The sequence below is a fragment of the Schistocerca cancellata genome, chromosome 3 (genome assembly GCF_023864275.1).
Source record: "Schistocerca cancellata isolate TAMUIC-IGC-003103 chromosome 3, iqSchCanc2.1, whole genome shotgun sequence".
Lineage (NCBI taxonomy): Eukaryota > Metazoa > Arthropoda > Insecta > Orthoptera > Acrididae > Schistocerca > Schistocerca cancellata.
Window position 1 is genome coordinate 678,606,988 of NC_064628.1, and position 23,261 is coordinate 678,630,248.

Sequence of the window (23,261 nt, forward strand, 5' to 3'; positions counted from 1 at the left end):
CAGAATTCATAATTTATGCAACTACAAGAAACTTTCGTGGGGCAGAACCTGTAGAACCTGTGGTCCGTCGGCGAAGATGTAGTTCTAAAACCAGCTGCATATTACCAACAATAGAAGTGTTTAAAGGGTCAAGAATAGTCTATTACCGCCTTAAGTATAATAACAACCATGGGAAGTAAATGTTTGCCTGACAGTTTGCCAACTTATCAGTATGACTGGCTACTGATGCGGAAAACGCAGTTTGATTACCTGTGCTAGTATCGAATCAGCTTGGTCCAGCTCGCTTCTGAAAACGGTATCCACGGCAGTGCAGTACAGAGGATGGTCCTGGCGGAATCATGATGATATAAGATGTGTAAAGTGTCCAATACAGCAATGGACACACCTCGTATTTCACAAATTGTTCGATATATCGAAGTAATGTGTCCGATTGCTGACAATTACGTGTTTCTACTGCATTAGAAATGAGGGCGGACGCAGCTAGGAGCAGGGAAGGAAAATTCCTCCTCATTTTTTCCCCTTCCCCCCCTCCCCCTAGAAAAAAAAGTTGGTTTTGAAACCAAACTCGCATTCTGCCGAGCCACACACACACACACACACATACACATACACACACACACACACATACTCACGTGTTAATTCATTATCAGTATTAGTACGTAGTTCCAAAACGTGTTATGCATGCTGACTAATAGCATGTACATCCATAGCCATTTCTGGCGAAACCTCAACATTAGTTCGCTGCTCAGCGCAGTGCCTTTGCAAATGAAAATGCAGATGATTCTGAGTGTTAAAAGCTTCCAACAGAATTGCATATTCATTGCACGATGTTTTTCCTCGTGTTGCCGTTTCTATCTTTCTTTTTACTTACCGTGACACAGACGTCTCAGTTTCCAAATTGGAGTGACACTTCATTTCTCTGCATACGTTAAATATTTTTATATCATTCTACTCTTCTTTTCGAGAGGTCTTGAATCCATATTCAAAACCTCTCGAAAAGCGGAGGAGAATGATATACAGATATTTAATGTGTGCAGAGAAATATTTTGCCGATATTGTGGTACATGATCTGAATGTGAGGGGCTAGACAACAATCTAAGCCCCGTTAAACGATATTTGCATGGCAATAGAATTGAAAGGAAATCGTGCTGCCAGTATTTCGCCACGCTTTATCGTCTTCTCACCTGTTTGAGGGGAAATTTAAAGTATGTTATATTATTTTGCTTCTTTGCAGACATTGCGAATTCCGAAAATTAGCATCCACTTATTGAAAAAATTATAATTTTCAAACATCGATAGATACGAATGTTATGGTTAGCTGTACAATTTTAGATATAATACCACAGTCAACGACAGTAACATTCTATCTTTCCACGATTTTAACTAAGTTGACTGTGTGCTCTCTTTGTAACATTGCAATATTTAAAGGACGTCATATCGCCGCTGACTGTAGAAATTATTTATTCCACAAATTCAATTTCGGCCTTTGGCCCATTTCAGGTAGTCCTGCAAAAGATTTTGCTTCAGCACATATTTAAATCCGACTTGCGTAGTAGCAAAATCTTTTGCAGTATTGCTTGAAAATGGTCCAAAGGGCCAAATTACAATCGTGAAATAAATAATTTCTACAGTCAGCGGTGATTATGATGCCCTTTAAATAATTCTACATGACTGTGAATCCCTATCGTAAGAAGTTAACTCATTATTACTTCATAACATACACTCTGCCTACGTTATACAAAACTTTATTATATACGAGCCAAGATTCTGTTTTCAAGTTGTAGTGCTTTCTTTGTTTCGGATAGGTGTCATTATCACATCTTGGTGTATAACCAAATACAGATTCTACAATCGTTGTGGTTTTAATTCTCAGTTTTTTGTGTTTGAATATTCTTTACTTAGCAATGCACCAAAATTCTGAACTGGTGCAAAACTGGAATTAAGATGATCAATTTTATCTTTATAACAAACTAAATTCGAAATTCTTCACATGTATAAACAAAGTTAAACGACTGGATTGTATTTTAGGACAATACTTAGTTTCTAATGTCTATTGTAGGATACAATTTTGGCTTCTTGGTATACTAGTACAATTTTTGACTTGTCTGTCAGTTAGAAAATCTTAAGTAAACACTTTTCTTGTGTCTTTCATATCTGTTTATGCTATACAGTCTACATTTCGGATTTCAAGCACATTTACTGGTGTTAGTATTTCATATATCTTTCTCACATCTTTTGGTAAACCATGAAACAAACAGATACAGCCATGAAGCAATTAAGTGGTACCAGAAATTCTAAATACAATGAGATCTTACAGTACACAACAAAGAAATTAAAAAATGATGACATCCGAGACTGAGTGAAAAATATGTAACCTAGATTACAGGTAAAATGTATAGTTTAACCCTATACCAGACTGAAACAGCGTATAACTATGATTTAACTCTGTAAATTTTCGTGCAAATTATATAGAGAACAAATCCATTGTTAAATATAGTAAGAAATACTGAAACAATATTCCCTCACTGTTGTTTAGCAAATAACACTCCACTGTCAATGTGGTGTAAGAGAAGCGGTATATTTAATAGTGCCTCATACCATAGTTTAAATTTTTTATTGTGTGCTCTAAGATCTCACCATTTTACTTAACTAATTTTTTGGGTGTTGTAGAGTCTTTACTTTATAGTAAATGGTGGAACAGGAGAAACATCTGTTTCTTTGTTTGGACATGGGTTATCAGAGACAATAATACTTTTTAAGATCAACATTATGCCACAACTGGTTCAATACGTAACGACCTTTTATTACAAGTTATTCTAAAATTTTGGGTATGATAAAACACCTAAGATTCCTACCACAAAGGCAAAAGACAGTTTTACGCTCTATCACTGTGAAAACTTTCAATCTTGAAAGGTATTTTAGGACATTTGAAAACGGTTTCATGGTACAGTAACGAGTAATAAAGGTCGTTACGGTGCTTGCGGCTACAAATGTAGGGTGTGTAACATAAAAAGTTTCACAAATATTGCAGTCGAGTCAGTTCCAAATCAGTTAAGGAAGTTGGTCGTGGTCTTCTCCATTATTTATTCTATTTGAGACTAGGTAGCAGACGAAGTATTTGGTTTGGGTATATACGTTCAACAGCTAAAATTTGTCGTTCTTGTCTCATTTATTTAAACACGATTCTCCGAATCTAGTTTTCAGAGTAGGAGCCCATATCTCAAGGGCTCGTTTTTTTAATCAGCGAAACTTTGGTTCGAGTTTGAAAGCTTTACTGATTACAAAAATGAGCGCTTGGGAATAAGGGCTCCGACTCCGAAAACTGGGCTCAGAGAATCAAATTTAAATGAATGAAACAAGAACGACAAAGTTTAGCTGTGGAACTTACATTTTCAAAACGAGTGAACTGGGGATGTACCTTGCTTGGGGTACTCTGTAACGTCTGTCACTCGAAAATTATCGGAAAACGGGTATACTATTTTTTGAAGAATTGCCTTGTTTCCACCAGGCTGTTATTTTAAACTGGTGCTTCATTAAGCACTGCTACACAGTTTTTAGCTGTGCTCATTCTAGAGTTCGTAATGGATGTGGATGCGTCATTCGAGTGAGCTGTATAAAACAAGTGTCACACGCCGTGCACATGTATGGGTAGTATGGTCCTCAATATACACGCTGTGCTGACGACCACGCTACGCATTTCTGAGCTTCACACGTAACTTTCGTTTTATACAACAACTTACGTGAATGATTTATCCACATCTACCACGAATTTGAGAAAGAGAAAACGGCAAAACCAGCTGACAGTGCTGAATGACAAATAAATAGCCTGCTGGGAGGTTGTTATGCCCCGCCGGAAGTCAGTCTAGGGTACCATTGCAAAAGTTTGTGAATAAAAGTGTCTGGATCGCTTAATATATCTGTTTATTTATTACGACATTTCGGCTACCGCCATCATCAGATCAAAACTCTGGGTCTGTAAAACAAGTTACAGGTTTTGATTGACAGTGACACTCTGCGTTGCTCAACGTAGTAGCCGAAACGACGCGCTAAATAAAGAAATACATTCAGCGTCATATATGGTTTTATTCACGAAGTATTTACAATGGTCACGGGCTAAGACAGGAAACGAATTTTTTTATTAATAATTCGCCAGTGCTTAGGCTGGCAGCAGGTAGTGGATGGTGAAACAATTGTTGGGGCGGACTGCATTTATTGTTGGCTGGCAGCGAGTCGCAGGCGCGGCGAAGCGCAGCGCAGGGCGGCGCGGCGCGGCGCCACTCACCTGTGCCTTGGCTGCGATTGAGTAGAGAGCGCTGAGGAGCGTATCTGGGGGCGGCCGGCGGTCGTGTGGGGGCCAGCAGCGCACGCCGCCCGCTTATAAAGGCCGCCGCCGGCCACGTGACGCCCCCACCAGGGGCGGCGCCGCCCCCAGCCGCCGCCGCCGCCGCCGTCGCTGCCGCTGCCGCCACCGCCGCGCGCAGTCCCGACGCCCCCGTGTAATTGGCTGCCGGCGATTTTTAACTGTCCATCTGTTGCGCTCGCGCCGCCGCTGGCGAGAAGGTATCCCGTGGAACGGAAACCACGCTTCCCGCTTTGATATCCGAGTGCAGATTGCTAGCCGGCTGGCGCTACAGTCCTGTGACGTCTGCCCCCCTCCCCCCCTCCCAGTCTTTGATGGGTGTAATTGCCCTACTTAGCATCTTAAAAGAAGTCCTAAATACTGTCGTTACCATGAGCCTGTCGGGGTTACAAATTACATACCGCCACCCGCCTCCGGTGCAGTGCTGTCGAGACACCGTATCATCTTCCTATGGCCTTTAGAAGTCCTGCACATTTTGACGTCAAAACGTCTAATAGTTTCGTCGAACTTTATTGTGTGAGAAAATACCGTCACATTCCAATCGCTAATAACTAAGGAACTAATAATGTGTAAAAAAAAAAAAAAAGGCTGACCCAATAACGGATAGATTATGTCTGTTTGTCGCGCAGCATTGGTCTTGCTTGTGACGTCTTCGCACCAGTGTAGGTGCATGTGTTATTGTTACGAATTAGATTTGTGTAAAGTTTAAATTGGTGTAGCATACACAATGCGTTTATCTAGGGCATTGATTTGCATATTATTGTGAAGAGCTTGCAGAGCACTACTACAACCCAAAGTGAGACAATAATGCTGGTTTATACAGCTGCCCAAAACTATGAGTTTTATGCAACCCGCAATTTTTTCAAATACCACGCAAGAGGTTCATATTCTCTCACTCGCTATTTGCAAGCCACTAGTCCTACAGAAGACTGTCTCCAAAGAACTTTTGACTCATGTCCGCTTGCTTAGTTCAGTGCTGCCGGCACGGTAGCTCAGCGTATTCGGTCAGAGGGTTACGCACCCTCTGTAATAAAAAAAAAAACTGAGTTAATCGATCGTCCACCGATGTCTTACGACGTCCGCCCCGAACAGACGCAACAAACAAAAGCGAACAAAATGAGACTAAAAAAAAAAAAAAGTGGTAACGTCATTGCCTCCATGCAGCGGGTCCGGATTCGATTCCCGGCCGCATTGAAGATTTTCTCCGCTCGTGGAGTGGGTGGTATCCTGTCATCATAATTTTGTTCTCAATTCCAGCACGCAAGTCGCCCAATGTGGCATCGACTGAAATAAGACTTCCCCGGATGGGGCCTCCCAGCCCACAATGCCATACAATCATTTCATTTTTTGACTCATGCGTAGTCATCTGCTAGGAATTATTGAATCCCACTCCATTATCCACGAAGTGCTAAATGTTTAGATTCTCGTCTATACCTATGACCGATGGGTCATTGTCTTTAAATGTTCTTTGAATGTCGAATGTGTAGTAGTATGCAGGGCAGTATTTTCCCTATATCTTTCTCTAAAAGTCCTACCAGTTTTGCTATGCATATGGATTCACAATGAGCACAGGTTATCTTGTACAGGCCATAATGTTGTAACGGACAGAAATGTTCCACTGAATGTGTCAGCAATTTCGACAACGTGTTGTTATTCTTGAATCCTACATTAACATTAACTTTACGAAAGAAATGTGCCACATCATTTGACAGAGGGCCAATGTAATACTGGTAAAACTTTTTGGTCTCTTTCTACATCGCTCTAAAGAAACCTCGTGTATTAAATCAGAACTCTTTTTGACGATCTTTGAATATGTTTGGTAGATTAATTCTGGCTGAAACCCATTACTGACCGCTATAACCTTGAAAACATGTTTTTCCCGTTCTCTTTCATCAACTTCTAACGGAAATTTATAAGTCTGCTGACTGAACTGTAAAAGAAAGAAGTTTTATACCTATCATAATGAGCAGAATGACGTGGAATAATCACATCTGTAGCCGCTGGCTTCCTAAAAATTGCAAATTTGTGGCTTTCACTATCATTTATCAACGTAATATCCAGGAAATTAATTTTCTTCTTTACTTTACTTTCATATGTAAACTGTATACTGGGATGTAGAGTGTTGAACGCCTCAAAAATTCTCTTTAACCCCTCGTTCTCTTCATTAAATAACAACAGTGTATCATCAACATATCGATAGTAGTACATGATTAAACTACTTAACTCCTGCTGCTGCATAAAACATTTTTCTTCCTAATGGTTGACAAAAATATTTGCTAGTGTACCTGGGAAACAACACCCCATTGCTAATCCATCAGGCTGCTTGAAAAATTCTCCTCTAAAAGAGAAGTAATTATATGACAGGACTAGCTCTGATAGTTCTAAAAATCATCAGTTTCACCTGTGGACCTACGTCTGTACTTCATAAAATTCGGTCCTACAAGAGAAATGACTTCATTTATAGGAACATTTGTGTACAAATTTATGATGTCTAGTGACATCCATATGTATTTATCAGGAATCTGAACATTCTTAACTTTCTCAACCAGCTCATGTGTATTGTTAACTGAGAATTATCGCTCAAACACGTAGTTAGTGGCCAAAATCTCATTTAACTTACTGCACAGTCTATAAGCAAGACTGCCTATATAATTAACGATGGTCCTCATTGGGGCATTCAGTTTATGAATCTTTGGTTGTACCTGTAGACAGGGTGCATGTGCATTCATTACTTCGAGAAACCTGCAGGTTTTCTCATCAAATAAGAAAGTAGTCTTTCTATTAGCATTTTGGACTTGTTTAACAAACTTCTTAGTGGGGTCATGGTCAAGTTGTGAAACCATATCGTCTTAAAAAACTCTTTAACCTCGTCACAATATTCAGCAATACTTAATATTGCCAAAGCATTTCCCTCATTAGCTTTCACAACTAATGCTTGGTTCTCTTTCAATGTAGAATTAATACAACAAACTAAGTTTACATCAGTATTTGTCTGACCCTTATTCATCCTCTTATTCATAGTAACACGTCGGTTAATTGACTCAGAAGGTCTCCTGGTAATAAAGTCATGCTTCCCCTTATGAAACTATAAAAATTGAACGTACTTTTAATCTCTGATAACATTTATTTAATGTCTTTATTCCGCACCTTTCTATTCACAGCGTATTTATTACCATTCTATAGTAATCTTAATTTATTATTACTCAAAACAATGTCAGACCTGTTAACTACCCTGTCATAGATTTCATGACCGCTATACGTATGCTCTGTCCTATAACCATATGTTGCCTACGTTTTAATTTACAGATCTTCTTTCCACGATTTCTAACAACAATTTGCAACTTAGTATCTACTACATTACTGATGTAACGCACTGTCCTATCAAGTTGCTGAGGATTTAACGTCTTACAAAGTTGCAGGTGATCTAAATAAACCTGTTTTGAAAGGCAATCATGTTTTTGATGTAAGTTCTTAAGTTCAAGTTTTATCCATTACCTCTCACTGGTCTGCTATGGATTTCTTAGGTTTAATACACATGAGTAGTTTTCGAGTGCGTTGCTGGTCAGGAATCTGACGTGAACGTTGTTGCAATTAGCCTCTAGTTAGGTGTTTGGTTGTAGAACTGTGTATGTTATCCATAGAATTGTATCTAGATATGTTTAAACGGTGCTTTCTTTAACATGCAATTACTTTAGTCATATGTGACACATTTAGTGATTGTGTACCTGTATTCAACTTCGCGTGGATTTGCATTAAATAACCTTAACATAAGTTCCACTACATACGACCCATGGCATTGCCAGTGTTTTTGTTGTAATAGTGTATCTATTGCCAACTTATTCAATGCTGTCACACGGACACAGTTTGCGTCTCACAGAAAAATTAAAATTACTTAAGGTTTAATTAAGAGCATGGTGTGTGGCCTCCTCACTGGTCAATTAATAATGTGGCTTGACTTTGACACAATATGTATGACTGGTATTTTCGTCTAAAAATTTAATTGCTTGCATGTAATGGCTTTTGGTTTCAATGTCATCGAAGGGCCTAAGTGTGTACTGGTTGCAATGCATTTATTCATAACTATAAGTTATTTTAGATCTCAATTATTTCTTAGTGATCACTTGTTTAACACACATGAGTACTTTTTGAGCGGTGTGCTACTCAGTAAGATTCTCTTGTTTTTCACGTATATACAGGGTGGTCCATTGATAGTGACTGGATCAAATATCTCACGAAATAAGCATAAAACGAAAAAACTACCTAGAACGAAACTCGTCTAGCTTGAAGGGGGAAACCAGATGGCGTTATGGTTAGCCAGATAGATAGCGCTGCCATAGGTCAAACGGACATCAACTGCGTTTTTTTTAAATAGGAACCCCCATTTTTTATTACATATTCGTGTAGTACGTAAAGAAACACGAATGTTTTAGTTGAACAACTTTCTTCGCTTTGTGATAGATAGCGCTGTAATAGTCACAACCGTATAAGTACGTGGTATCACGTAACATTCCGCCAGTGCGGACGGTATTTGCTTCAAGATACATTACCCGTGTTAAAGTGGACCGTTTATCAGTTGCGTAAAAGGTCGATATCGTGTTGATGTATGGCTACTGTGATCAAAATGCCCAACGGGCGTGTACTATGTATGCTGCTCGGTATCCTGGACGACATCATCCAAGTGTCCGGACCGTTCGCTGGATAGTTACGTTATTTAAGGAAACAGGAAGTGTTCAGACAAATGTGAAACGTCAACTACGACCTGCAACAAATGATGATGCCCAAGTAGGTGTTTTAGTTGCTGTCGCGGCTAATCCGCACATCAGTAACAGAAAAATTTCGCCAGAATCGGGAATCTCAAAAACGTCGGTGTTGCGAATGCTATATCAACATCGATTGCACCCGTACCATATTTCTATGCACCAGGAAATGCATGGCGACGACTTCGGACGTTGTGTACAGTTCTGCCGCTGAGTACAAGAGAAATTACGGGGTGATGACAGATTTCTTACACGCGTTCTATTTAGCGACGAAGCGTCATTCACCAACAGCGGTAACGTAAACCGGCATAATATACTCTATTGGGCAACGGAAAATCCACGATGGCTGCGGCAAGTGGAACATCAGCGACCTTGACGGGCTAATGTATGATGCGGCATTATGGGAGGAAGGATAATTGGCCCTCATTTTTCTGATGGCAATCTAAATGGTACAGTATATGCTGATTTCCTACGTAATGTTCTACCGATGTTACTACAAGATGTTTCACTGCATGACAGAAAGGCGATGTACTTCCAACATGATGGATGTCCGGCACATAGCTCGCGTGCCGTTGAAGCGGTGCTGAATAGCATATTTCACGACGGGTGGATTGGTCGTCAAAGCACCATACCATGGTCCGCGCGTTCACCGGATCTGACGTCCCCGGATTTCTTTCTGTGGGGAATGCTTAAGGATATTTGCTATCGTGATCCACCGACAACGGCTGACAACATGCGTCAGCGCATTGTCAATGCGTGTGCGAACATTACGGAAGGCGAACTACTCGCAGGTGAGAGGAATGTCGTTACACGTATGCCAAATACATTGAGGTTTGCGTACATCATTTTGAGCATTTATTGCATTAATGTGGTATTTAACGGTAATCACGCTGTAACAGTATGCGTTCTCAGAAATGATAAATTGACAAAGGTACATGTATCAAATTGGAACAACCGAAATAAAATGTTCAAACGTACCTACATTCTGTATTTTAATTTAAAAAACCTACCTGTTACCAACTGTTCGTCTAAAATTGTGAGCCATATGTTTGTGACTATTACAGCGCCATCTATCACAAGGCGAAAAAAGAGGTCAAACTAAAACATTTATATTTATTTACGTACTACACGAATATGTAATAAAAATGGGGGTTACTATTTTTAAAATAATTCAGTTGATATCCACCGGCTGGAGTGGCCTAGCGGTTCTAGGCGCTACAGTCTGGAACCGCGCCACCGTGACGGTCGGATGTTCGAATCCTGCCTCGGGCATGGATGTGTGTGATGTCCTTAGTTAGCTTTAAGTAGTTGTAAGTTCTAGGGGACTGATGACCTCAGAAGTTAAGTCCCATAGTGCTCAGAGCCTTTTGAACCATTTTTTCAGTTGATATCCGTTTGACCTATGGCAGTGACATCTAGCGCGCCAACCTTAGCGCCATCTGGTTTCCCCCTTCAAGCTAGACGAGTTTCGTTCTTTGTAGTTTTTACGTTTGACGCTTATTTCGTGAGATATTTGGCCCGGTCACTATCAATGGACCACCCAGTATATTGTTGATTCATCCATTATGATACACTGCATCGTTGTGTGCTACTTAGTATCCCTGTGCGTGATTGTGTCTTTCGCACATGAATGTTTTCATCATGAACAGTTTCCTTGTGGACGTCTTTCATACGTTCTACATATGTTATGATCTCTGGTTGGTCTTACATTCAGTTTTATAACATGTCTTGGATATTTATTTTGTAGATATGACATAGTGTATGACCCTCATCTGTGTACAAGTAAGCATATTACACTTTGACATGACTCATAGGTCATGTTCCTTCTCTTTACTTGTTTGTGATGTCTTGTTTCCTTCCATTTATCACCTGCTACAGTTATTTTGTCTTACAGTACGTTATTTCGTGGTTGTGCAGATAATTTACGTCCGACTGTTCTTTAAAGAACTTTTTAATAGATAGTATAACTGTACAATGTACTGAATGGAAATTCGTTATGGTATATTTTAGATATGTGACTATGGATGTATCTGTTTTTTCTATCGAATGTTTGGTGTAAATTCACTTGTAGAGTCTTGCCATTGTTTCTCACTCTGTTTTTAATCTGTTTCTATGTAACTTGATTCATAAGTTGATAATGCTATCGTTACTTTTTTTATGCCTACAGGCCTGAATATGGCGCAAAGAAGCGTTGAAACTGGTTGCAAGAAAATAAAATAAAATCATAAGGACGGCTGTAGGTGTTTCATTTTGTCACAATAAACTTTAGACGTTCTACAGTATATATTCACTGATTTCCCGCCTTCGTCAAGTAAAAAACGAACGACAGGAAGTTGTTCAACTAATGTGGACGTTTCATGAGGACTTGGCATCTTGAAATGGATTTTTGAGGTTATAAACAAAAAAATGTTGATGCATCAGCTGATCAGGGCTCACACCAGTGATGCCAACTTAAGCCATAAAAGTACCAAACATGCCCTACTAACAGTTTTTTCCCCAGGCCAATTTGTCTCTTTAATTACTGTATGTGCCTTTGTACTTTTTCTTGAATAATCCGAAAGCTATGGCCTCTAGCGAAAACTTGTCTCACTACAAAAGTTAAACTACCTTAAATGTCATACAAGAAGATTTGGTTCATTTTTATCTAGGACTAACAGTTTGTGCATAGCAAACGAAAGAACATGAAAATCTTGCATGTGCTGCTTGAAGGTGTTGCGGGCTGCATAGAATTCGTTGGCAGGGGCAGCTGAATCAGCTTGTATAAGAGAATACAATCGAAATTCGATACTAAATTGGAAAAAACAAAATAATGAAAGACGTAATTTTATATGAGACATAAATATTCTCGGAATTCTATAAAACGCATGTCAGAGGAAATATCGCGTCGAAAGAAATTCAGATAGCATAAAAAGTCAAGTGCCGAACGAATGAGAGACCTACAATATCGTCGAAAAGAAAACGAAGAAACGGCGCAAAGACATTACGTAGTAGGCCCATTGCGCATACAGTGCACAGCGACAGACCTTACTTGTGAAGCGTCTACTCTGTAATCAGTGTACGGCGCTGTGTAACGGACTGATACTTAAATTATATATTAGTGCGAAACAGCTTTAATAATTTTATCCAGACGTTTTCACGACAAATCTACTTCGCACACTGGAAATGCCGACACAGAAATATTTATCCTTGCGACTCGCCTTACTGTAGTGTTCTGTCCCCGCTTGTTCTAGCCTTGCTAGGTTAAACGACTCATTGCAGTCATATTACTTTTGCAGATACTATTTGTCTCTAATCATTTCGTAAATGCAATAGATGTTCCAGACGTGTGTCACAAACTAGTCACGTCTAACATCTACATCTACAGCAGCATACATACTCCGCAAAACCACCGACGGCGCGTGGCGGAGGGTACCTTCTACCACTACTAGTCATTTCCTTTCCTTTTACACTCGCAAATAGAGCCACGGAACAACGGCTGCCTGTTTGCCTCAGTATGAGCCCTAATTTCTCTTATCTTCATGGTCCCGACGCAAAATGTACATTGGTGGCAGGCAGCAGAATTGTTCTGCAGACATCTACGTATAGCGTGCGAAAAGAATGAACACTTATATCTTTCTGTATGAGCTCTGATTTCTGTTATTTTATCGTGTTTCTCTAAATTTTCTCATTAGTGTTCCTCGAAAAGCATGTGGCCTTCCGTTCGTCTGAGTCCCCAAAGCATCTCCGTATTACATTCGTGTTTTTCTCGAAAGTACCGCTAACAAATCTAGCAGCCCTCTAAATTGCTCTGAAGTTTTCCTTTAAACCAACCTGGTAGGAACGAAAGATCCGAGCAGTAATCAAGAAAGTGTCACATTAGTGTTTTATACGCGGTCTCCTTTACACATCAACCGCACTTTTCTAGAGTTCTCCCAATAAAACGAAGTGAACTATTCATCTTCCCTACTACAGTCCTTACATGCTCTGTCCTTTTCATTCTAACGTTTCCAATATATCGTTGTCTGCCTCCAGTAGCTGAGTGGTCAGCGCGACAGAATATCTATCCTAAGGGCCCGGGTTCGATTCCCGGCTAGGTCGGAGACTTTCTCCGCTCAGGGACTGGTTGTTATGTTGCCATAATCATCATCATTTCATCCCCATCGACGCGAAAGTCGCCGAAGTTGCGTCAAAACAAAAGACTTGCACCCGGCAAACAGTTTACCCGACAGGGGGCTCTAGTCACACGATATTCTTACTGTAAAGTTTTCATTGTAACTTTACGGTTAAATATTTAATCGACGCGGCTCTGTCAAGGAGCCCATTATTTATACTGTATTCGAACATTAATGGTTCGATTTTGCTTCTCGTCTGCTGTAATTTACATTTTTCTGCGTTTAGAACTACTTGCCATTCATCACACCAACTAGAAATTTTGTCTAAGGCGTCTTGTATCTTACTTCAGTCATTCAAACACGACACTTTGAGGTACTCCACAGAATCATCATACAGTCCCACACTGATGCTCATCCTGTCCACCAGATCATTTATAGAGAATAACTGCGCTCCTGCCACACTTTCCTTGTGGCCCTCCTGACGATACACTTGTCTCCGATGAACACTCGACTTTAAGGAGAGCATATTGTTTTCTGTTACTTATGTTTTATAGCCACTCGCATACGAGCATCAGGGATCCTTTTACACACGCTCGTTCCTTTTATAACAGGTTAAAAGTCTGCAGTGGGGTACCGTACCAACCACGTTTCGGAAATGTAGACATATGGAATCTTCCTGTTGCTCATTTAACCCCTTGTTACATTTCTGGTCTTTTATGAAACTAACATTTATTTTAACAATTCCCATATTTCATATAAAATCACGAATTCTCGTTTTAAAGCAGAAAAATTAAATAAAAGTATTTTAAGAGCCAATGGAATAGAAATATGCAAAGTAGCAGGGGCTTTATTCAAAGAGTTTCTAACGAACGCCCCTTTTGCTTCATAACTACGCTACTGGCCATTAACATTGCTACACTAAGAAGAAATGCAGATGATAAACGGGCATTCATTAGACAGATATATTATACTAAAACTGACATCTGATTACATTTCCACGCAATTTGGGTGCATGGATCCTGAGAAATCAGTACCCAGAACAACCACCTCTGGCTGTAATCTGGCCTTGATACGCCTGGGAATTGAATCAAACAGAGCTTGGATGGCGTTTACAGGTACAGCTGCCCATGCAGCTTCAACACGATACCACAGTTCGTCAAGTGTACTGACTGGTGTACTGTGACGAGCAAGTTGCTAGACCACCATTGACCAGACGTTTTGAATTGGTGAGAGATCTGGAGACTGTGCTGGCCAGGGCAACAGTCGAACATTTTCTGTATCCAGATAGGCCCGTACAGGACCTACAACAAGCGGTCGTGCATTATCCTGCTGCAATGTAGGGTTTTGCAGGGATCGAATGAAGGGTAGAGCCACGGGTCGTAACACACCTGAAATGTAACGTCCACTGTTCAAAGTGCCGTCAATGTGAACAAAAGGTGACCGAGACGTGTAACCAATGGTACCCCATACCATCACGTCTCATGTGATACGCCAGTATGGCGATGACAAATACACGCTTCCAACGTGCGTTCACCGCGATGTCGCCAAACACGGATGCGACCATCATGATGCTGTAAACAGAACCTGGATTCATCCCAAAAAATGACGTTTTGCCATTCGTGCACCCAGGTTCGTCGTTGAGTAGACCATCACAGGCGCTCCTGTCTGTGATGCTGCGTCAAGGGTAACCGCAGCCATGGTCTCCGAGCTGATAGCCCATGCTGCTGCAAACGTCGTCGAACTGTTCGTACAGGTGGTTGTTGTCTTGCAAACGTCCCCATCTGTTGATTCAGGGATCGAGACGTGGTTGCACGATCCGTTACAGCCATGCGGATAAGATGCCTGTCATCTCGACTGCTAGTGATACGAGGCCATTGGGATCCAGCACGGAGTTCCGTATTACCCTCCTGAACCCACCGAGTCCATATTCTGCTAACAGTCATTGGATCTCGACCAACGCGAGCAGCAATGTCGCGATACGATAAACCGCAATCGCGATAGGCTACAATCCGACCTTTATCAAAGTCGGGAACGTGATGGTACGCATTTCTCCTCCTTACACGAGGCATCACAACAAAGTTTCACCAGACAACGCCGGTCGACTGCTGTTTGTGTATGAGAAATCGGTTGGAAACTTTCCTCATGTCAGCACGTTGTAGGTGTCGCCACCGGCGCCATCCTTGTGTGAATGCTCTGAAAAGCTAATCATTTGCATATCACAGCATCTTCTTCCTGTCGGTTAAATTTCGCGTCTGTAGCACGTCATCTTCGTGGTGTAGCAATTTAAATGGCCAGTAGTGTATTACATAAACCAAACGCATGTATTGTTAATTTTTTCGCGTGTGTTACTTTCGTTTTTATTTTTACATTCGTCCATAATAATAAAGATGAAAAACTGCACATTTGTCTGTTGTTTCTCCTCCTAGTTCTGATGATGGATAATGATGGTAGATACCGATAAAACTTTTATGTGAGTCCATGAATGAAAATATGAAATGCACAAATTGCAAGGGGTCCACTTGTACATAGAGCCCGATGTTGTAATACAGTTAATGAAAAATGACCTGAAACGGTTGTCGTATGTAGAAGAGATTGTATCTTTGACACAACTGAACCAAAGATGTCGCCTTAGTGTCAGAACCGAATGTAAGAAAGAGCGCGCGAAGCGCAGTAGCAGTTGCCATTGTACTCTGTTATAGGTTGGCTATGAGACTTAAAGCTAGTGGCTATCTGTGACAGTTTAGTTGTTGGTCTGTGGATGCAGCATAATACAGTTTTTATAAAATAAAGTGATGAATGATATTGTTTGTGCTCGCACAGAGCCAGTAAATGTTAGGTCGTAGTTATTTCTACAGAAGTGCAAAGTGTGTATTATTAATTTGTGAGGCTATAAGATTATCACGAATTGCAGTGATACTGATCGTTAACAAATATTGACCATTGTCCATGGCAATTACAGAAGAATAATGAATTTATACTGTAGTTCAAAGGGAAAGCAACTGGAACAAATTGGTAAGTTAATGAAATTTAGTATATTCAGTTTTAAGTATGCAGCAACGCGATATGTGGATTTGGATGAATTTTACAATATTGACCGTTGAATGTAGGAGCCAAGTATTTTCCATCAGATTTAATGTGTAGGTTGATTAGGTATATCCGATTTGTAACATTTTGTGTGTTTTGAAATCCTGATTCAGAGAAGTCAAATTTTGGAATCTATTTTGTCAAACGATGTAATTTTTTTCTCATGCAACAATCCGAATGTTTTTAATTACTGACAATTGTACAACAGTTGAGAAGTTCACTGATTCTGAAGTTAACGTGAAATGTTTAATATAAGCTTCTATTTAGGTGAAACTTTATTTGGAACATAGTTTTCAAACTGAAGCATTCGGTGTTAGCATATCCCCTTTATCAGGACCTCATTTCTTCCATGTCATGTTTATTTAAATCCAATGAATGTTTTTCTAAAAGACATAATTTTTCAATCAGAATAATAAAAATATTAATGTCCCAGAATCAGAAAAAGTATTAAAGTCTGTAAGAGTTTCAATGTAGGCAGCATTGCAGAGCGCTGAGCCATTATCCAGTATTTTCACTGAATAGTTGCAAAGTTATTCATTTATAGGCTAATCTACTGATACTATCTGTATGAAGCTATTTTACTGTCGGCATTGCACTTCGCTGTGCCAAGACTGAATATTTTCTGTGTCTACTGTGGAGAGGACAGTATACCAAGATTACACCCGTTGTGACTCTAAAACTAAGAAAATTTATTTCATTGTTTATTTGCAGAGGGAATTTTGTCAGTTTACTATGCAGGGCCATAGAACTCGGTGCTCACGAGACTGGGTAAATTTTAGAGGGACTGATTTCATTATGGGCCATGCTTATTGATTTTCCAGATTAAGTTGTTTAATTTTTTTTGGATTACAGTAAGAACATTTTCGCAACAACACATGATACACTAAATTTGCATTATATAAACATTACGCATTTCACATTCATTGGAAAACAGACACATAAACTTTTAAAGAACGTTAAACTTTTATAAAGAACGTTACAAAATAAATAAACCTATCACCGTCTCCGGTCAATACGTAATTTTTTCCAAATACTAACCTTTATTGTAAGTCAGAAACGCCTCTCTTTTGCAGCGACGTTATAGGTTTTACAGGGCATACCTTCCATTAACTAAGTCCACAGACGAAAGCAGTGCTCAACTTATCGGTACTTTTCCATACTTTCTTCAACAACGAATTTGAAGAAATTGACGTATATTAGTCGATATACGGGGTCAAAATACCTCGATACAGATAATTTCCTTCATCCTTGAGATATTTTAATTAATATTCATAAGTGAAAGTGAGTAAAGATGCCTCTATAACTTCGATAATACTTTGCTCCAACAGAAATGGATTCTATATTTGTAGTGTACAAATGAAATGCATTAGTGCGATTAACATATCAACTAAATTGTGTTCAGTTGTCAATCAGACATTTTTATAGTGATATATGTTGTTGACTTCTTTTAGTCCTTCTGTTCCCATGACAACCTGGAGAAATAAATAAACAAGGTTGCTCATAATTACTTCCGTGATTTGAGAGGTCGACTGGCTGGAAACTACAAGACATACAGAAAAGTGATTCACATCAGTGAGCAGAACATCTTTCCAGGTTTCCGTTCATAATAGGCATCGTGACGTGATTACAGTGCCAACCGCCAAGTTGCCGACGTTTCAGAACATGTAGACAAATGTTGGTCCGTATCGTCTCATCGAATCAGTTCGCGGCTTCAGGTAGGCAACCCAATGAACAAATTTCGAAAGCGAGGTGCTGGCGTTCACCTTCCTGGGTAGCAGCTGTAGCGAGTTTGGTGAACCCACGCACATTTTTCCCACATTCGCCTTTGCCGTCTCAAAAGCAGTGCCTGTAATGCGTAAAGAACTTGGAGAGATGGTCTATCCACTGACAAGGTTCTATTTTCTGTGTTTTTTATGCCTTGTAATTTTCACGCTGTCATCATCTGAAACCCCAGAGGATTGTTATGAAGACGATTTGCATATAATCTTTGCGGTCATCGAACTGTATATCGGCTCACTGCATCGAGCCACTCACGTGTCTGCGTAGATAGTTCGCATGTTCGTACCTTGGTTAGTGGTTAATGATCTGGTAGAGTTGAATACCTTTGAGAAATCTATAAAATCGAAGTCTAACTGCTCATCTGCATGTAGTGTTTTCAATATTACGTGCATGAATAGACTAAGCTGTGTTTCACAGGAGGAAGGGGAGAGTGGGAGATTAGGGTTTAACGTCCCTTCGACATCGCGGGCGTCAGAGATGCAGAATACACTCCGTATGTCTCAAAGCTGGAGAGAAACCATCCCGGCATATGCCTGAAGCGATTTAAAGAAATTATGGAAAACCTAAAACCGGACCAAACGCAGCAGTCCCACAGATTCTTGACTAGGTTTAATTCCCTGGAGGCTGGTGGCCATGGAAGTACGGTAAACTTATTTGGTGCTCTTCAAATCACGTAAATACACTGCGAGCAGTGGGACACGTTGCATTGTCCTGTTGGTAGATGACATCATGCTGGTGAAAAACAAACTGCATGTAGGGATGGATGGACATGGTCACCAAGGATCGATGCATACTTATTTTGATCAATTGGACCTTCCTGAATGACGAGATCACCCAGGAAATACCACAAAAACAGTCCCATTTCTAAGATTCCCTCCTCTGGCCTGGACCGTTGTGATGATTGACGTCGAACGAAGGTGGTGGTCACATTAATGTGACTGGACCCCATCGATATCAATACCTTTGATGATCTATAAGATATTTGGAGTGAAAAAATTCAATCCTAAGTTCTTTAGAGGAACAACAAGTTCTTACACTATTTAGTGTCAATTTTTTTCATGCATCACAGATTGTTGAGGTGTAGGAAAAAACTTTTTAGTAAGCTTCATTTCTAGCTGTTCATTAGTAAAAGTAAACTGGGTTACATGATTCCCCAGCGACTTCTTATTTTCTCCTGACCTCCTAACCGTTTTTTTCTTCATACAAGAACCATGAAAACTTTTGCTTAATTTGCCAAAACAATGCAGAGTTTACACAACCTAAGTTGAATAATATGCTAATGCAAATAAAATTCTGACAGAAGCTCAAATCATAATCTGTTATTAAGCAAGCAAATGAGGACAAGACAAAACAATACCTTACGAACCAGCTCTTTGTCAGTATCAAAGATGTAATATCTTCACTTATGTTGTTACACACTCACACAATTTGGCCTTCCACCGGCTATTGATAGTCATAAATAACACCTCATTCCACTGGAAAAATCTTTAGTTTCTTCTGTTGTGGTATTTACGAAAGTCACACTTTATAACCCTATGCCAACATACTCCTTTCTTTACGTGCAGTCGTTTGCTATAACCTTATTTCGATGTATTGATATTTTTAGGAAATATGATGGATGTTTTAAATAATTTACTACAGTTGAATTGTTTGCACATGCAGGCAGAAGAGAGTAAGCTACATAAAAGCGATTTTATCGATACTGGAGACTGGTATAGATCTCCTCCCGAGTCTAGAGAAGAATGCAATATGTTAACTACATTTGATATGCAGTAATACATGAGCTAATATATATCAAGAGAAAACTAGAAACGGTCCTTATCTTCACTGCAGTCTACTCGAATTTCATGCCACAGTATACTTAATTTGGAAGTTTCGCAATAACTATGACAATTAATGAAAAGATTGACAGTTCACCATGAAGTTGGCACATGAGGCTGAAAAGTAATGAAAGACTGTTTGTGTGCTCACCCTACTGCTCTATTATAAGTTCCACGTACATTGTTTAAATCATCAATCCATGTTTGTAACAGGGATTAAGTATTAGTTACATCACTATGAACTATTATGATTTTTGGTAGAGACCTTAGTAATGTTATTAGTTAATGGCAGAATGAATTTTTGGTTAACGTAAAGGTTAACTTTTGAAATATGTATAATTACTTATATGCTGATTTGTGAGTTTCCATGATAAATAACGAGCTAATATGTTTTGAGTAAAAGTCAGTGAAGAACATTACACAGCGCATCCTTCTGGTTTTATTTTTTTGTGCGATATTTTCTATCAAGTATATACAGTACATTAATACCAGCTTTATTTTTTGTTTTGTAGTGTTGTACATAGCTTATAACACTGCTTAGATAATCGAAGTGTTATATATATTCTACAGGTTAGTTACAAAGTCAAATCTATATTCTATTTCCATGGACAGTTTTGAAAGAAATTACTTTGATCTTTGGTTTTGACGTTTTCCCATTGCATTTACTGCTCACCTAATCCAGTTCAAGGTCCACCTTCGAAGGATGTTTTCATTATCAGAAATTACAAATTGTTCATTAGCAACATGGTAACATATCTTTTTGACTTGAAGTAATATTCAGTCCTACCCTTGGATTCCTTTTTTATATAAATATTATATGATGTTAACTAAAAGCTACATACTTGTTTCATTCCTCAACCAGTTTTTAGTACGTTCAAACTATATACGTCGAATTATAACGTTAGTGTTTCTACAAACACTTCTATCAGAGCTTATTGATTTTGTTGCACATGAGCTTACCACTGATTGCTTTGAGATAATCAATTCGTTTGGTTGCTTTTTATTGCCTGCCGTAACAGCCGGATTCAGTTACCAGAAAATTCGTTTATAGATGGTTTTCGGGGTGCCCTCAGTCAAATCAAGGCAGCGTGGCATACCGGATGCGAATTTCGCAACATAGCAGTGTACGATTTTCATATTTTTCAGATGAATGAAACAGGAACAAACTAAATTTCATTTGAAGGTAATATAAAACTGTATGAGATACACAATACTTCTGAAATGAAAAGTGTTACCACAGCTGAACCAAAACGTGGAAAGCTAAATAAAAGACTGTGAAATGTAACTGGATACTTCATCGAATATTCCACTCTGCCTGTAACAGCCCACACCCCGACTGGTTAACCACAGTGACTGTGATCCCAAGCCTAACAGTTCGGAAATAAGGCAATGGATTTCGAAACAAAGCCGCAACGAGATGTAGAAGCGTCGTCTGCTGCAAAAAATGACAGTCCTATCGTGTTTTAAGTAAAACAGTAATTTTATTTTAATTTTCATAAATGCAATGCAAATCGCTATGAGTTTTAAAATGTAAAAATTTTCACAATTTTCTAAAATTTTAAAATGTTATGCAAATAATTTCTACAAAAAATTCGGTCGCCTGTCCATTATAGATAGTTCGACTCCATATCCCACCAGTGATTTCCATAATTTAGATACACACATAGGTTTAACGTTATCTAAACGTGAGTTAAAGCGAAAATGTCACTGTCCTATTCAAAAAAGTTACTTAGGTTTAATGAAACACACCTCTTACCACTTATTGAAAAAGTAATATAATTTGGACCCTAATTACTGTGACTCGTAACACTTCCACTACAATAGAAGCGTGTCGCGACACAATAACATTTAGAAAGTTGTTGCAATAGTTTTTTTGAATACACACGAGATAATATACTGTAGAATGTCGTGTCACCGCCAGACACCACACTTGCTAGGTGGTAGCCTTTAAATCGGCCGCGGTCCGTTAGAATACGTCGGACCCGCGTGTCGCCACTATCACTGATTACAGACCGAGCGCCGCCACACGGCAGGTCTAGAGAGACTTCCTAGCACTCGCCCCAGTGGTACAACCGACTTTGCTAGCGATGGTTCACTGACAAAACACGCTCTCATTTGCCGAGACGATAGTTAGCATAGCCTTCAGCTACGTCATTTGCTACGACCTAGCAAGGCGCCATTACCAGTTACTATTGCTATTATGAATAATTTACCGTCAAGAGCGACGTTCACCATTTATGGATTAAAGTTAAGTATTCCACCAGCTACGTCCCTTTTTTCTAAAGTCTAATTTCCTTGTCCTGTTCCAGACCGCACGCCAGCCTGCGTGAGCTAAAACGCGTGCCTTTCGGCTTCCTATAATAACACGGTGTTCGCTCTCCTGCCAACACACAACATAGAATATACACAATATTGTGCTTTTCGTGTGTAATTTGAAACTTTTCTGCTAAGCGAAGACAGAAGAATTAGTTACAAAAACAATATTGCGTTCAGAATCATGATTTAGCACTTTAATACTGTATAACAACTCACAATGATAGATATTTAATAAAGTTAGAGGTTGAAAACGATGAAAGACGCTTGTGCCAGAATAATTATTAGTAGAGAAATTAATTCAAGCACTGTCAACGGCGCTTATTTCTTCCTGATTTAGCGACTGAAGCTCTTCAGCAAATATTTAAATTGTTGAGCTAGTTTAGCGGTCAACGCAGTTATTTTAAACTGCTATAATAAAAAAGCAGCTTGTTTCGTTAACCCAATGACAGTCAGTTATAATGTGGAATAGGTACAAGTCGATCCTACCTCATGTAATAACGACGTGAGTATGTTAGTGGACACTAATTAAAAAGTTTACATGTACAATATCTACTGCGTAATGTTTATCTAACCAACACATGCCCTGGGGTTGCCTTTTACATGTTAAACAGTCTAAACTACACTCCTGGAAATTGAAATAAGAACACCGTGAATTCATTGTCCCAGGAAGGGGAAACTTTATTGACACATTCCTGGGGTCCGATACATCACATGATCACACTGACAGAACCACAGGCACATAGACACAGGCAACAGAGCATGCACAATGTCGGCACTAGTACAGTGTATATCCACCTTTCGTAGCAATGCAGGCTGCTATTCTCCCATGGAGACGATCGTAGAGATGCTGGATGTAGTCCTGTGGAACGGCTTGCCATGCCATTTCCACCTGGCGCCTCAGTTGGACCAGCGTTCGTGCTGGACGTGCAGACCGCGTGAGACGACGCTTCATCCAGTCCCAAACATGCTCAATGGGGGACAGATCCGGAGATCTTGCTGGCCAGGGTAGTTGACTTACACCTTCTAGAGCACGTTGGGTGGCACGGGATACATG

At 39.6% G+C, this 23,261-nt stretch overlaps 1 protein-coding gene across 1 annotated transcript in view; it reads right to left on the minus strand.

Annotated features, from left to right (window-relative positions):
• The window catches only part of LOC126176951 (prohormone-1-like), a 326,878-nt gene extending 322,538 nt beyond the window's left edge, over positions 1–4,340 (minus strand). The window contains exon 1 of the mRNA XM_049924159.1: positions 4,283–4,340. The gene's annotated coding sequence lies outside the window, so the exon portion shown is untranslated. The remainder of the gene's footprint in view (positions 1–4,282) is intronic.
• Positions 4,341–23,261: the final 18,921 nt, after the last annotated feature.